Source organism: Montipora capricornis, chromosome 3, assembly GCF_036669925.1.
Source record: "Montipora capricornis isolate CH-2021 chromosome 3, ASM3666992v2, whole genome shotgun sequence".
In the NCBI taxonomy this organism is placed as follows: Eukaryota; Metazoa; Cnidaria; class Anthozoa; order Scleractinia; family Acroporidae; genus Montipora; species Montipora capricornis.
Window position 1 is genome coordinate 13,918,471 of NC_090885.1, and position 11,776 is coordinate 13,930,246.

At 37.9% G+C, this 11,776-nt stretch overlaps 1 long non-coding RNA gene across 1 annotated transcript; it reads left to right on the plus strand.

The window, feature by feature from the left end:
• The first annotated feature begins 215 nt into the window (after positions 1-215).
• On the plus strand, positions 216-11,337 carry LOC138042305 (uncharacterized). The gene is made up of 3 exons (XR_011130978.1): positions 216-746; positions 4,413-9,649; positions 10,605-11,337. It is a non-coding gene; the product is annotated as an uncharacterized lncRNA (long non-coding RNA).
• The last annotated feature ends 439 nt before the right edge of the window (positions 11,338-11,776 follow it).

The following is an 11,776-nucleotide window of genomic DNA, read 5'->3' on the forward strand; positions in this document are numbered from 1 at the left end:
CACCTTGCGCTGCCACGTATTATAGCCTTTTGCTTGGCGAATTGTTATTCTTCCAACGAGGTGCTAACAGCAACAAATCCCACGAATTTACTTACAGGGAAGTTATTAAAACAAAATTACGCATAAAAACTCCATTTCTGACGAAAGAAAACGTAATCTCGACAAACATAGTTGTTTGCCTGAAGGTTCTTAATTATATTATCCTTTGAGCCTGTGTAAAGCATTGTTGTAATTCCTCTGCCTTTTGGCGCTAGAATGGTTGACTTCCCATTGAATATATCAAAACCGAAGCATTTATTGCGGTACAGAACAGGAAGACTACCAGTGGTTCAAAACACATTTAGCCGGGGAAGTCAATATTCTTAATAGAGGCGCATTCAGGGGAAATCAAAACTAAAACAACGAAGTTAAGAGCAGGGCAATTGGTTCTCGTTATTGCTGTCAACAGCTCAAAGTTAACTGCAACCAAGGGGACTCAAAATCTCAAAGACATGAGGACAACGACTCTCTTTCTCTTACTAACAATTACGGCATTAATCTTGCTGTCGTTTCCTGAAGAGTCCAACGCAGTCATTTTCGTCCTTTCGCACGGTAAAGTTGCGAGGTTGAAACAAAAAGTCAGCCGTGTGGAGCGCAAGAAGAGAAGAAAAGGTTCACACAAAGACAAGAATAGAAAGAGGAGGAAACAAGCTCAGAGAAGAAAGATCAAGGAATTTAAGCGATGGCTTGCCCGATTCGCTAAGAAGGTAACTTCACGATAGAGTTCTGCATACAGGGAATACAATATAATAAAGCGAGTAATTAATTCGTTGTTTTTGGTGCTAATATAGCTAAGTGAATTGGTGTTTATATGTAACAAGCGATATTAAATTCAGCTCGTGTATGGACAATGATGAAATCAATGTTTTACACTGAGTAGAAGGCCTGAGGCAACTGTGACTTTTTTGCTTCGTCAAAGTCACAAGATTCATTATCTAATTGTAGACTGGGTCTTTGGCAACAAAGTTATGAAACTAAGACCTTGACGTGAATAGCAATGTACTCCAAATTATGGAAATCACTTGCTGTGTTGAGATGCTCTAGTGATGCTCGTAGTTTGAAGAAACGTCAAGCCAAGAGATGACGTGTTTAGCCAACTTCTAAACTATACGCAGTAACTCGACCACCCGGAACTTGTAAACAAATTACAGTGTTTTCCAAAGTTCTTTATTTCATTAAACTGTTGTTTCAGTAAAGGTGGAAAAAGAACTAAGCTTACATAATACACGATCTCATCAGTTGATGTGAATGAAATCCGCACGCAAACAAATTGTTGAGCAAATGGCGTCCAAGAGCAAGTTCGAATTATTAGTTATTTTCACAACGACTTGTCTTTCATGCAGTAAAGACCCTGTCAACATATGAACGAAATCTATTTTGACCAAAAACAATCATGCTCAAAGAATGAAAACTTGAAAGAAGTTATTTGAGTATTGTCTACTCCGCAACAAATTATCGCGGTCGGTTGAATAATAATAGCAAAACTCGAAAACTATTTAGATTATTATCTGAGGTCTTCCCACTTAGCCAAACATGGAATGACCTGCATATAACGTGAGGGTCGCCTTGTTTCAGGGGCACCCAACGAGATTATAGCTCAAAACCACTTAAACATAGCATTGTCAAACGTATTCTAGTATTTAATCGGTAGATATAGGCATATTTTTATCCCCTAAAAATGTTTCATCTGTTCGGATTTCCTAGCTGAAAGTCTAGTGATCCGAAAATTCTAGGGATCAAAACCTACCTTTTCGAAAATTTCAGCCAGAAAAAGGGCTCCCGAAAATTCTAGGTGACCTTTTTAGGGTAAAAATCCATTAAAAATGGTCAATTATACCATATTTTAGATGTTCGAAAATCCTAGGACAGGCAGGCAAGCATGAACTTTTACAACAAATGTTTCGAAAATTCTAGATCTCCAATCGTCTTCCGAACAGATATTTTCCGAAAATTGACGTTGGGTGCCCCTGTTGCTTGTTCGTTGCGCAACGATGTCCAAGAATTCAAGGCTTTTCTCTGTACACTGCGAAACACAATGGGTGTCTGAGTGACTGCAATTAGTAACCGAATCATCGACGTGTTTGACGGAATAATTGCATGCTACCATTAAATCTAAGCACTCAGAATTGTAATAATCTGACCTGCAATTTCCCTGTGTGTCAAAGTCAAATCATAAGCTTTCTTTGGACTTTAAACTTCTCCGCATTCTGGTCTCAGGCCGTTTCACATGACCAAGTTTTGCTATTATGGCCTTCTCGTGCTATACACGTGCCTCAACCTCATCTTACTGTTTCTCGAGAAATTCAAGTTTACTGCAGCTATTTTCTTATTTCTAACTGATAAACTCTCCTAAGCCATCAAAAACTTCTTCTTGCTCTTTGTAGTTCTTTGAAGGAAACAACGATTGGAATAGAAATTCCTCTTCAAAGTACCTATCTTAATTTAGGTAAACTTGGCCCAGTTCCTGAATACCTAACTAAAATCATCAGCTTATTGCCTCTGTGTGGTTGAATGATTTTGGGGTCTAGCTTCGTTTGATTCAAGTTTAAATATAAATCTTGACTCCTTAAAATAGCTCAGTGTCTTATTTTGTGTGTGTGGTTTTTTTTTTTGTTTTTTTTTTTGAGCTGGTTCAAAAGATTTTAAATCTCTTAAGCCCACTCCGAATATCAATTATCGCTCATTCAGTAAAAGGGCTTTATACATCCTTAGGAAAAGTACTTTCTTAATCCTCAACGTTAATCTTGTCCTACCCTTGTAATCTGTGTTGCTTTGTTATTGTGTGCGCACTTATTTATTTGAAATTAGCGTCCACTGGATAATCACGGGGAAAAAATAAGGAGATTTAAGTTTCTGTGGAGAGAAAATTTATTGAAACTCTCAGTACTTATCTTTCCCTACTGTGCGGAGTCCGCAGGTTGCGTTGATTAATCTTTTCTTCGCCACGATACGTGATTGGTCAAAAAAAGCTAGCGCCACTTTCTCATGACGCTAACTAGCACCTGAAGTGATCGTGAATACCATAATATCTGGTTTTTGACGGAGCAGTTTTTAAGTCAAACCAAATGTTTGCCTGAATACGCTAGCGCTCAGTGACATTAAATAAATTCAAAAAATCAAAACCAGGATCAGACATTCATGCGGGCGTGTAAGCCACGCCTGATCTCACAAAATAGCTTAGATTTGACAAGAGCCGCTATGTAAGAGAAGAGGACTACTCTTACATAGCCTCATTTAGCTCCCATAAATACAGACAGAATCATTTATCCCAGTCAAGTGGCTTCGTTTTGCAGACGAAAACAAGGAAATGTGTTGCATGTAAGAAAGATTTTTTTCACATAACACGGAAGTCTGGGTTGTTCCATCAGCCACAGTTATCGTGATTGACGATTCTATGTTGCTGATTTCCTTCCCTGTACTCTATTTAAGAGCCCATGACAAGAAAGTAATATGAATCTCGGTTTCAGTTCTGAGCTAGTAGCCGTGGCCCAACGCAGCAAAAAGACGCACTTTATCATTCAGCTCTTGTATTTGCTTCGACTTCATAGCTGACTGGAGCCGTTCTGAGAGGCATTATCACCATCCCTGGTATAATTATCATTAAATTAAAACAGTTCCAGGGAGCGCAGTATTTTTATTTAACACGCCTCCAAAAACTTATACATGATTGTTACGTTGGGGTGAACTAGCGTCGCGTATTTCGTTTACGTGAAACGGGAAACGATATGTTGCTTCAAAAGTTGCTTGTTACCTGTAGCCAACAGGCGATCAAGGTGCTAAGACCAAACTAGTTTCATTCTTGACTTGCTAGTTTTTGCCAAAACACAAATTTAGGCAGTATGAGGTTTGCGGCGTACACTCGTGATGCTAAATATTTCCATTGGACGATAAGTTTCTGTGTGAATTCGCTGTGGTCAGAGATGCCTTTGAACACTACCTTTTGCAAAAAGCAAATTTTCCACTAGTTAACGTTGCTCGACGTATCTTTAAATTTATCATCATTTTCCTACTAACGCGGGTTTTCCATTGAGTGCCGAAAACATTTTCGTGAGAATTGGCTTTAAAAATATTGAGCCACATTTCATACCATTTGAACAAATAAAAAACGTGCTTTTTGTTGTTCATGGTTTTCCCTCGCTCAGTACAGCCACTGCGAACATTTCCCTGGCGTCCTGAACGGCCAATTCAATTCATGGTGTTTTCGTCTTGATTGGCCAAGGAACCTTCTTGGGTTTTGATGTAGGACCGTAAGTAAAAACCGTCTAGTACGTTCTTATAGTTCCTTATCCGTAACAGAAAATAGTAATTTATTCTCAAATCATCGTTTTTCTCAAAGCGTCTGGTGGGAAAACTAATTACCTTTTTTGTTTTAGAATAAAAGTACCGATAACGGAGATGGGATAATGAAAAAGAAGCGCATATGGACCTCGAAATAGAAGTCACTGCTTTAATATTCGGGTCATCACAACTAGACCGTGGATTGTATCTGAAATATGCAGTGTGCACTGGAGTCCGCAGCGCCGAGGATGTCACAAGACGATGCAACAATAACATTAAAAACGATGAGATGACATGATCCGCAGATGTTTTTTCTATTACATTCATGGCTATTATTGAGAGAGTGAAGGGGTCCACTTAACAAAGCAACTTAACAAAACTCAGAACTACTGAAGCACTTTACAGCCAGACATCTCGGCTATGGCAATCACTCGTAGATGAGGCGAGCCAAACAGCAAATCTTGAAAAGCTGGTTTAGAATTATTAATAGCAAAGACATGAATTTAACTGATTACAGTGCAGCCTTCGACAAGGTTCGACTTTATTTTGCTCGGATAGTTTCCATAGAAACGAAGCCGCAAATCATAGACACGCTCGCAGATTGCACGCAATGAGGGTTGGAGACGAGCTATCGAATAGTAAATTCTCGAATATTGTCTTAGCTTTAAGTGTACAGAAAATTACCTTCCAGAAATGGATAAATGAAGACAAAAATTGAAGCTGTTTCAATCTGACAATCCTACAATGGAACAAACAGCTACGGACTTAAGTCTACTTGACTTTAAACGACCTGTGCTCTGTACATGTGAAGTGGGCGGAATCATACTGAAAAACCCCTTGATCGAGGAGTAATACTTTGTTTTGTCTGAGTATTTTAATAGTGAAGTCAGTAGCTGTGTACACAATGTCCACTATTGATTTTCTGGAACGATCACCGAATCATAAGTGTTCCAAACCAATCAAGATAAGATCGATTGTCATAGAGATTGTTTTTCGTCCAAAAATTTAAGTCTCTCAAGTCCAATACAATTCTGTATTAAATCAGAAAAAAGAAAAACGCAATTAAAATCTTAATGTACACGCCATCCTGTGCTCTTGTTTACTCCGCCAAAATGGGCTTAAAATCAATTAATGTACAGGGCGTATTTAATTTGCTTTGCGGTTGTTTTATTCTACAAAAATTAACCGATTACATTCACTCTAGAAATCTCTCGTTTTAAGTTTCGTTTTTGAAACCGGCATCCAACAGCTTGTGGGATGCTCTTATCGTTTTGTGGTATTCAGCCATCCTACAAGATGGTCCCGCATTATACAAACGTAGGTGTAGTGTAGACAGAACTCACGCTACTGGAAGCAGTAAAATAAATTTGGCGGATTGGCAACACATAAAGGGCATAAAACACACTACTTACCTGACGACAATGTCGATTACCGTACTCCAATTTCTGAGAGACGAATTTTTTTCACGGCATATATGACACAAGTATAACAAGTCAATGTTCAAATTCCAATGCAATACGCCATTGTTTACCGTATTGGGCTTAACTTGCTTCCTGTTCTCAAATTTGTAGCGTTCCTTACGCATGTTCTAATTGCAAAAATAGATTAGTTTGGTTTGTTAGACGTCCTCTTTCCTTGGTCTTTTTCGAAAAGGGCCCTTTTCGTTGAAATTTTCGACAGATTCTTCGAGAAAAGCTGAATTTCAAGCAGTGTACCGGTCTGAAAAAAAAAGCGCTTTAAAATTAAAGTTAATAGATCGAATATTATCTTGATACTCCTTGCTGCGCTATGTCAGACAATATGGGACTTCACAGTATGCGCACATGTTGGTGAGTATTGGGTGGGCAAACAGATTCTAAAAACCATCACAATTTCACAGTAACAAATTTAGCTAATTGGTTTGTGCTGCTTGCACCAGCGCCGAGTAAAGACCGTTCGATATTATTTCATTGAAGGAAACAATGTTAACTATGCATTGACTGAAAATAATGCTTACAGATAACTACTACGTCAAGTCTGACTCACTCCCTGTGCTCATGAAATTGAATCACATTGTTAACGATGAGCCACTGACAAGTATGAAATCGGCAATATAAAATGCTTTACCGCGGAGAAAAAAGATGACAAAAATAGTCATGACATTTGGCTAATATGTATGTAGGAGACCAGTGGGCAACTTCGAGAAATCCAACTCGTCGGAGTGCTACAAAATTGGCACCATATTGCAAAGTTTTATCGTCTGTCGATGTTACGCCTAAAATAGTTAGCTTTTAAGATAGATATAGGATAGATAAGATCATCTTTGTTCCCCAATAAGGGATTGGCTGTACTTGCAAATAGTGGTCTTATTTGATTTTATACCACGCATACACATTAGTTAAATAGTAAATTGGTTAAATATGTGGCCCATCAGAAATTAGGAAAAAAGGCTGAGAGACCGATGTCAAGAACATTTTTTATTTGAAAATTCCTATGAACTTATAAAGATTACCCTTATTAGACCTGCGGCAGAGGTTTTTGAAACCTAGCAGAGTTCAGTAGTTTTTGCATGTGAATTACTTCGTGGGTGTGTCTTAAAATGATAAAATCATTCCAAAGTGTTCCATAATTCTTAAATCGAATAAAAGAGCCTTGAGAACCAACATCCGGTGGGTTGTGGCTTCAGAGCCGCAAAAATTACATGAATCACAATATTGATTGCAAAGATGAAATTAACAAAGTCGAAAGTGCGAAAGAATGACGAAAGACTTTCAAATTCATGATTGTTCAGAAAACGGAGAAGCAATTACATCAGTTGCTTATTTAACCAAGTAGAACGATATAATTTTGAGATAAGGCAATTGGATGCCTTAAGAACCCGAAGTACGTCAAACACCATATTCACTCAAATTTAAAAGGAATTAATATTGTTTTGAATAGGAATTCTGGCTCGTTTTGTGGAGGAGGGCAGCTTTGCTTTTGCTAAAACGTTCCGGGTTTTTCGACGGAAAAAAACACATTCGCATTGTAATTGTTTCAAACAAAATCATAATGCCGCAATCATCCAAATTTAACATGATCCTGTGGTTTTGGGGACGGGATGTTTGTGGGTTTGACGAGAGCGTTGCCAAAAAATTGTATATTTGGCAAAAAACTAATAAGTGCCCCTGGCTCTCTTGTGTTCCAATGCCATGAAGCTTTCTCTTTCTTTAATTAAGGTGCAAAAACCAGAAGAGATTTTCAGAATACCGGTATTATACCCTTCGCTGATGAAAAGAAAAGAAAAACAGCGGAATGCATATGACCGATATACTGATTGCAGTGGAGGTTTCAAAACGTCCTTTTCCTGTTATCATAATTAAGTTGAGTCGAACCGTCACGATAAAATAAACTCAAAACCGCTGGAATGATTGTTTTTATAACGATAATTTCACCAGATATTTGGCACGATACAGGATGTAGAACTATCAAACTATATCAACGGATAGCGAACGTAGGATTTTTCTGCCAACTCTTTCGCTAACGATGTAACATGTAGTTCCTCATCCCGCCGAAAATTCAAGATTCCCTTACCAAACAATGAACTAGTTCAAACGAAATCTTAACGGTCACTGAGACGATCCGACTGAGCATGCGCCAGGTGGCAGGCCACCCACAGAAACCCTCAAGATTCATTGTCAAGCATTCCAACTGTTACGAATAAAGTGCTCTTTTAGCAATACTCAGGGCAAATCAAGTGGTCTGTCCTGGTTAAAAACGTCGCGTTCAAAACATCTGAAATCCATTTTTCTCGTCTGTTTTTCAGATTTAAGCAAAATATGATGTCTCACAATGATTACGCATTTAAGTTCAGAAGTGCTAACATAGTTAATTTTTTTCGTTGCAGTTTTTGCTATTAATACCCAACTGATTTCATCAATGCATTCCAATTAACGCAAGCTCAACTTGAGCGAACTTAATGCAAGTATTAGACATTATATGGGGATCGATTAATTTTGTATTTGACAGTAAATGGGAAGTATATATATTGAATGCGTTTTTTCATTTCCATGAGTTTGCCTATTATTTACAACTGTATGGTAACTGTCTAAAACTTTTGACCTATATTGATCTCAGTTTACAATTTGTTGTTGAATGCAACTTGTAAGCAAGATCAAGAATTAAAAAAAAAATACCCGTTAAACAGGTGTTGTTACCAATGAGACCATTGAAACAATTTTCCTCTTTGCCTGTTATTTTCGTTCGACCGTGTAACGTCCAGTTTCGGAACTCGGTTTACTTTAATAGTTTTCCGTTGGGTCTTTGAAGACTTGAACAGCAAGGAAGGCGAGGCGTACAAACTCTAGACGAATCTATGTAATGACACATTTATGCCTGAAAAAGACCTTTGGTTTTAATATTTTGAAAAACAAAAATAAAAAAGCAATTAAGTCATAAGTTGTTTGCTGTATGCGTTTATTTTAGATATCAATTGACAGGTGGAGCAGATAATTGCATGCCTACTCACTACTCAGTTCATATTGTTCAACGCTCGTTACAGGACATTAAATGTTGCTTCAGCTCGTATCTATCAGCTATTTTAAACTCGTTAATCTGTCCAGGTTTAGCTTTTTTCAGGCATAGCTCATATCACCATCCCTGCGGTTAAACTTTGTCAACTAAAAGCATAGATAGTATATTTCTCAACTTCGGTTTGCTACTACTCTTTCCTGACGCAGTAGAGGTCATGTTTAGTCTGGCACCGCTAAATTCGAAAAAATCATTTTAAACCGGGCTTCATCCGTCTTTTGAAATTTTCGAAAGGAAGAATCCAAACACGTTTTCATAAAAAAATCCCGCGGTTGTTTGTCCATGGGTATCTCCATAGTTACCTGTGAAGATTTACGTCAACGAATATATTCTAGTTATTTTCAGAATTATGTGAATGATGTTCCTATTCCTGATTGGCTCATTCTTAAGAGATGATGAAACAATGAACCGAGTAGGACATGGGTATATAAGATTCGTGTTCAGTGCCACGAGCCATATCAGAACAAATCTTGACACTGAACTGAAGAGCACCATTGACGGCGAGCTGAAACAGACAGACAAAATGAAAGCAAGTTCTCTTGTGTTCACATCCATCGTCCTTTTTGTTGTGATGGCTTCACTTCATGAGACAAGTGAAGCATTCGTTGTATCGCTCACTGCAAGACGGGATAAGCTAAAGATGGAAGAAAGAAGGAAAAGACTGGAAGAGGAAAGGGTGGAAAGACGCTTGCAGGAGCTGGAGAATGAAGAACAGGATATGCAAAGAAGAGTGAGACATCTGAGGAAATGGGTCCAAAGACATAAGGTTGCGAACAGAGCGAAGGTGAGTCTCTTTTCAAGCTCACTTATCTATTTTTACAATAATAAGCTTTTTCGTTTAATGTGCCATTTATCAAAGCGCTGACAGGCAGGCAAATAGACGGAACTATTAATTAAACTAAAAGAAACTAATGCGGCAAGTCAATTGTTTCGAAGCTCTTCGAACTAGAATCACCGTGACCGCAAATATAGTTAAGAATACTTGGGTTTTGATAACCGACAATGAAACTACTTTTTCTTTTTCTTTTGAGATACTCAGTAGACAAAAAAATAAAGAACAAGGAGTTCCATTCTTTTTTCCGCCAGAGGAATGTGATGTATGAATCATTCTTAAATGAAACACTTCACACGCACTTGACATACGCACATAACAGACACCACATGATTGCGATCAATTGGTGACCGGACGTTATCCGGCATAAGTTATCTACTTGGTCCATGTTTATCAAATGCCGTAAAGTGGTTGAAGTATATTGATAAGGTCACTAAATGACCTTATTTAGCAAGGGTCGAGAAGAGAGTCTTTAGGAAGGTTAGCGTGCGAGAATATGTAGATTTGTATTGTGGGAAAAAAACAGTTGTGGGAAAAAAACAGTTGTTATTTGTGGTCTGTCTGCTTTGTTTTAGCCCACCCATGCTGTTTGGTCATTGCTTCTTCAACCCTTAGTTGAATGCTAGAACTTTCTTACAAGAAAAATCAAAACAGCCAATTCAGTTCATATTAAATAACGATTTGTTTACTAAGGAACAAGGAGGGCCGACCTTGAAAACTATATTTGAATATCTTCATGGGCATTGCCTTCTTCCTGGTGCTCAAAAGCAACTTTGTATTTCTGTGGTTTAACGAAATGCAAGTCATCTCAAAGCAGCACAGATCAAACGGGCTTTTAAGTTTACCCTTAATCCATAATTTTATTAAATACAATCACACATCGATTGGACTTCTCTTTCTTACACAGACAGCACAACAGATGTCATCCGCAGGAGACCACTGACGTCACAACATTAAGTGACCGAAGAGCTGAATCGAAATATCCAACTCGGCGCACCACCTTTCGGAAGAGAGAAGCCATCCAGATTTATTTATTTAGTGTCTTTCTCAAAGAACTATTTATAAGGTCAAAATTAATCGAAAATCAATTTAAAAAAATAATAATATATTTCAGTTCCTAAAAGGATATTAGAAACAAGAAAAAAGCAGAAACGTAACAGAGACAACAGCTTGAATTAAATGTATATCATTTGGATAGGAATTAAGGTAATATCATATAGCGTTGCCGCTAACACGCACAAGCGATTTTCAATTACTAAACAAAGCGTGACGAGCAAAACAGTGCTTAGAGTGAAAATAAACTTGACGTTTTTTTTTTTTTTTTCAAGTGACAATCTGCATTGTCATTTTTTGTTTTCCCCGCAGGGCCTTGATTAATTAATGCTAGAGGGAAGTTGATATTGAAACTAATTACTCAGCCTAAGTGGAATTGTTACAGTTAAAATAAACATTGTTTCTGCTTTGTAAGGGATTCATCACGTTCAAGCATCATTTTGCTTGAGTCCCCTTCTCAGGTTATTCTTCACTGCCTTAAGCCATGCTTACATGCTCATACATCAACAGCTATTGAAACGCCAAATGTGACAAAATAAAATTTTTAACGATTGTGCCACAATTAAAGTGCAAAGGTGGAAAACTGACTGCGTGCTGGCTTTTGATTTCCATTTCCCACCTGGCATCACTGAATTAGCCTGTCTTGACTCAGTGACTACCTGATCACTGTCTTGATAAATTAATGTTTCCCGTCTGTCTTCCTTTCTAAGTGGCACCTATCCGACAAAATGCATGAAAGGACATTGAGAAAGAGACAAAGTCGTGTTCTGCTGAATGCCCGTCAGACTCTTGTACTCACCGACCAACATCCTAGCTATGACCTTACTAATCTCAAAAATGGGAAATTTCTTTTCTTTCAAGTTTTATTTCGGGATTGCCTATGCGTTATATTTGCGCCATTGTGATTCTCAGAGGCTACATTTTGTTACGTTAGTACCACGAATCGGTAGCTTCCGCTAGAACAAAGAACGAAAGGACAAGGAAGACAATTTCATCTTAAAACCTAACTTCGCGTCATATGATATC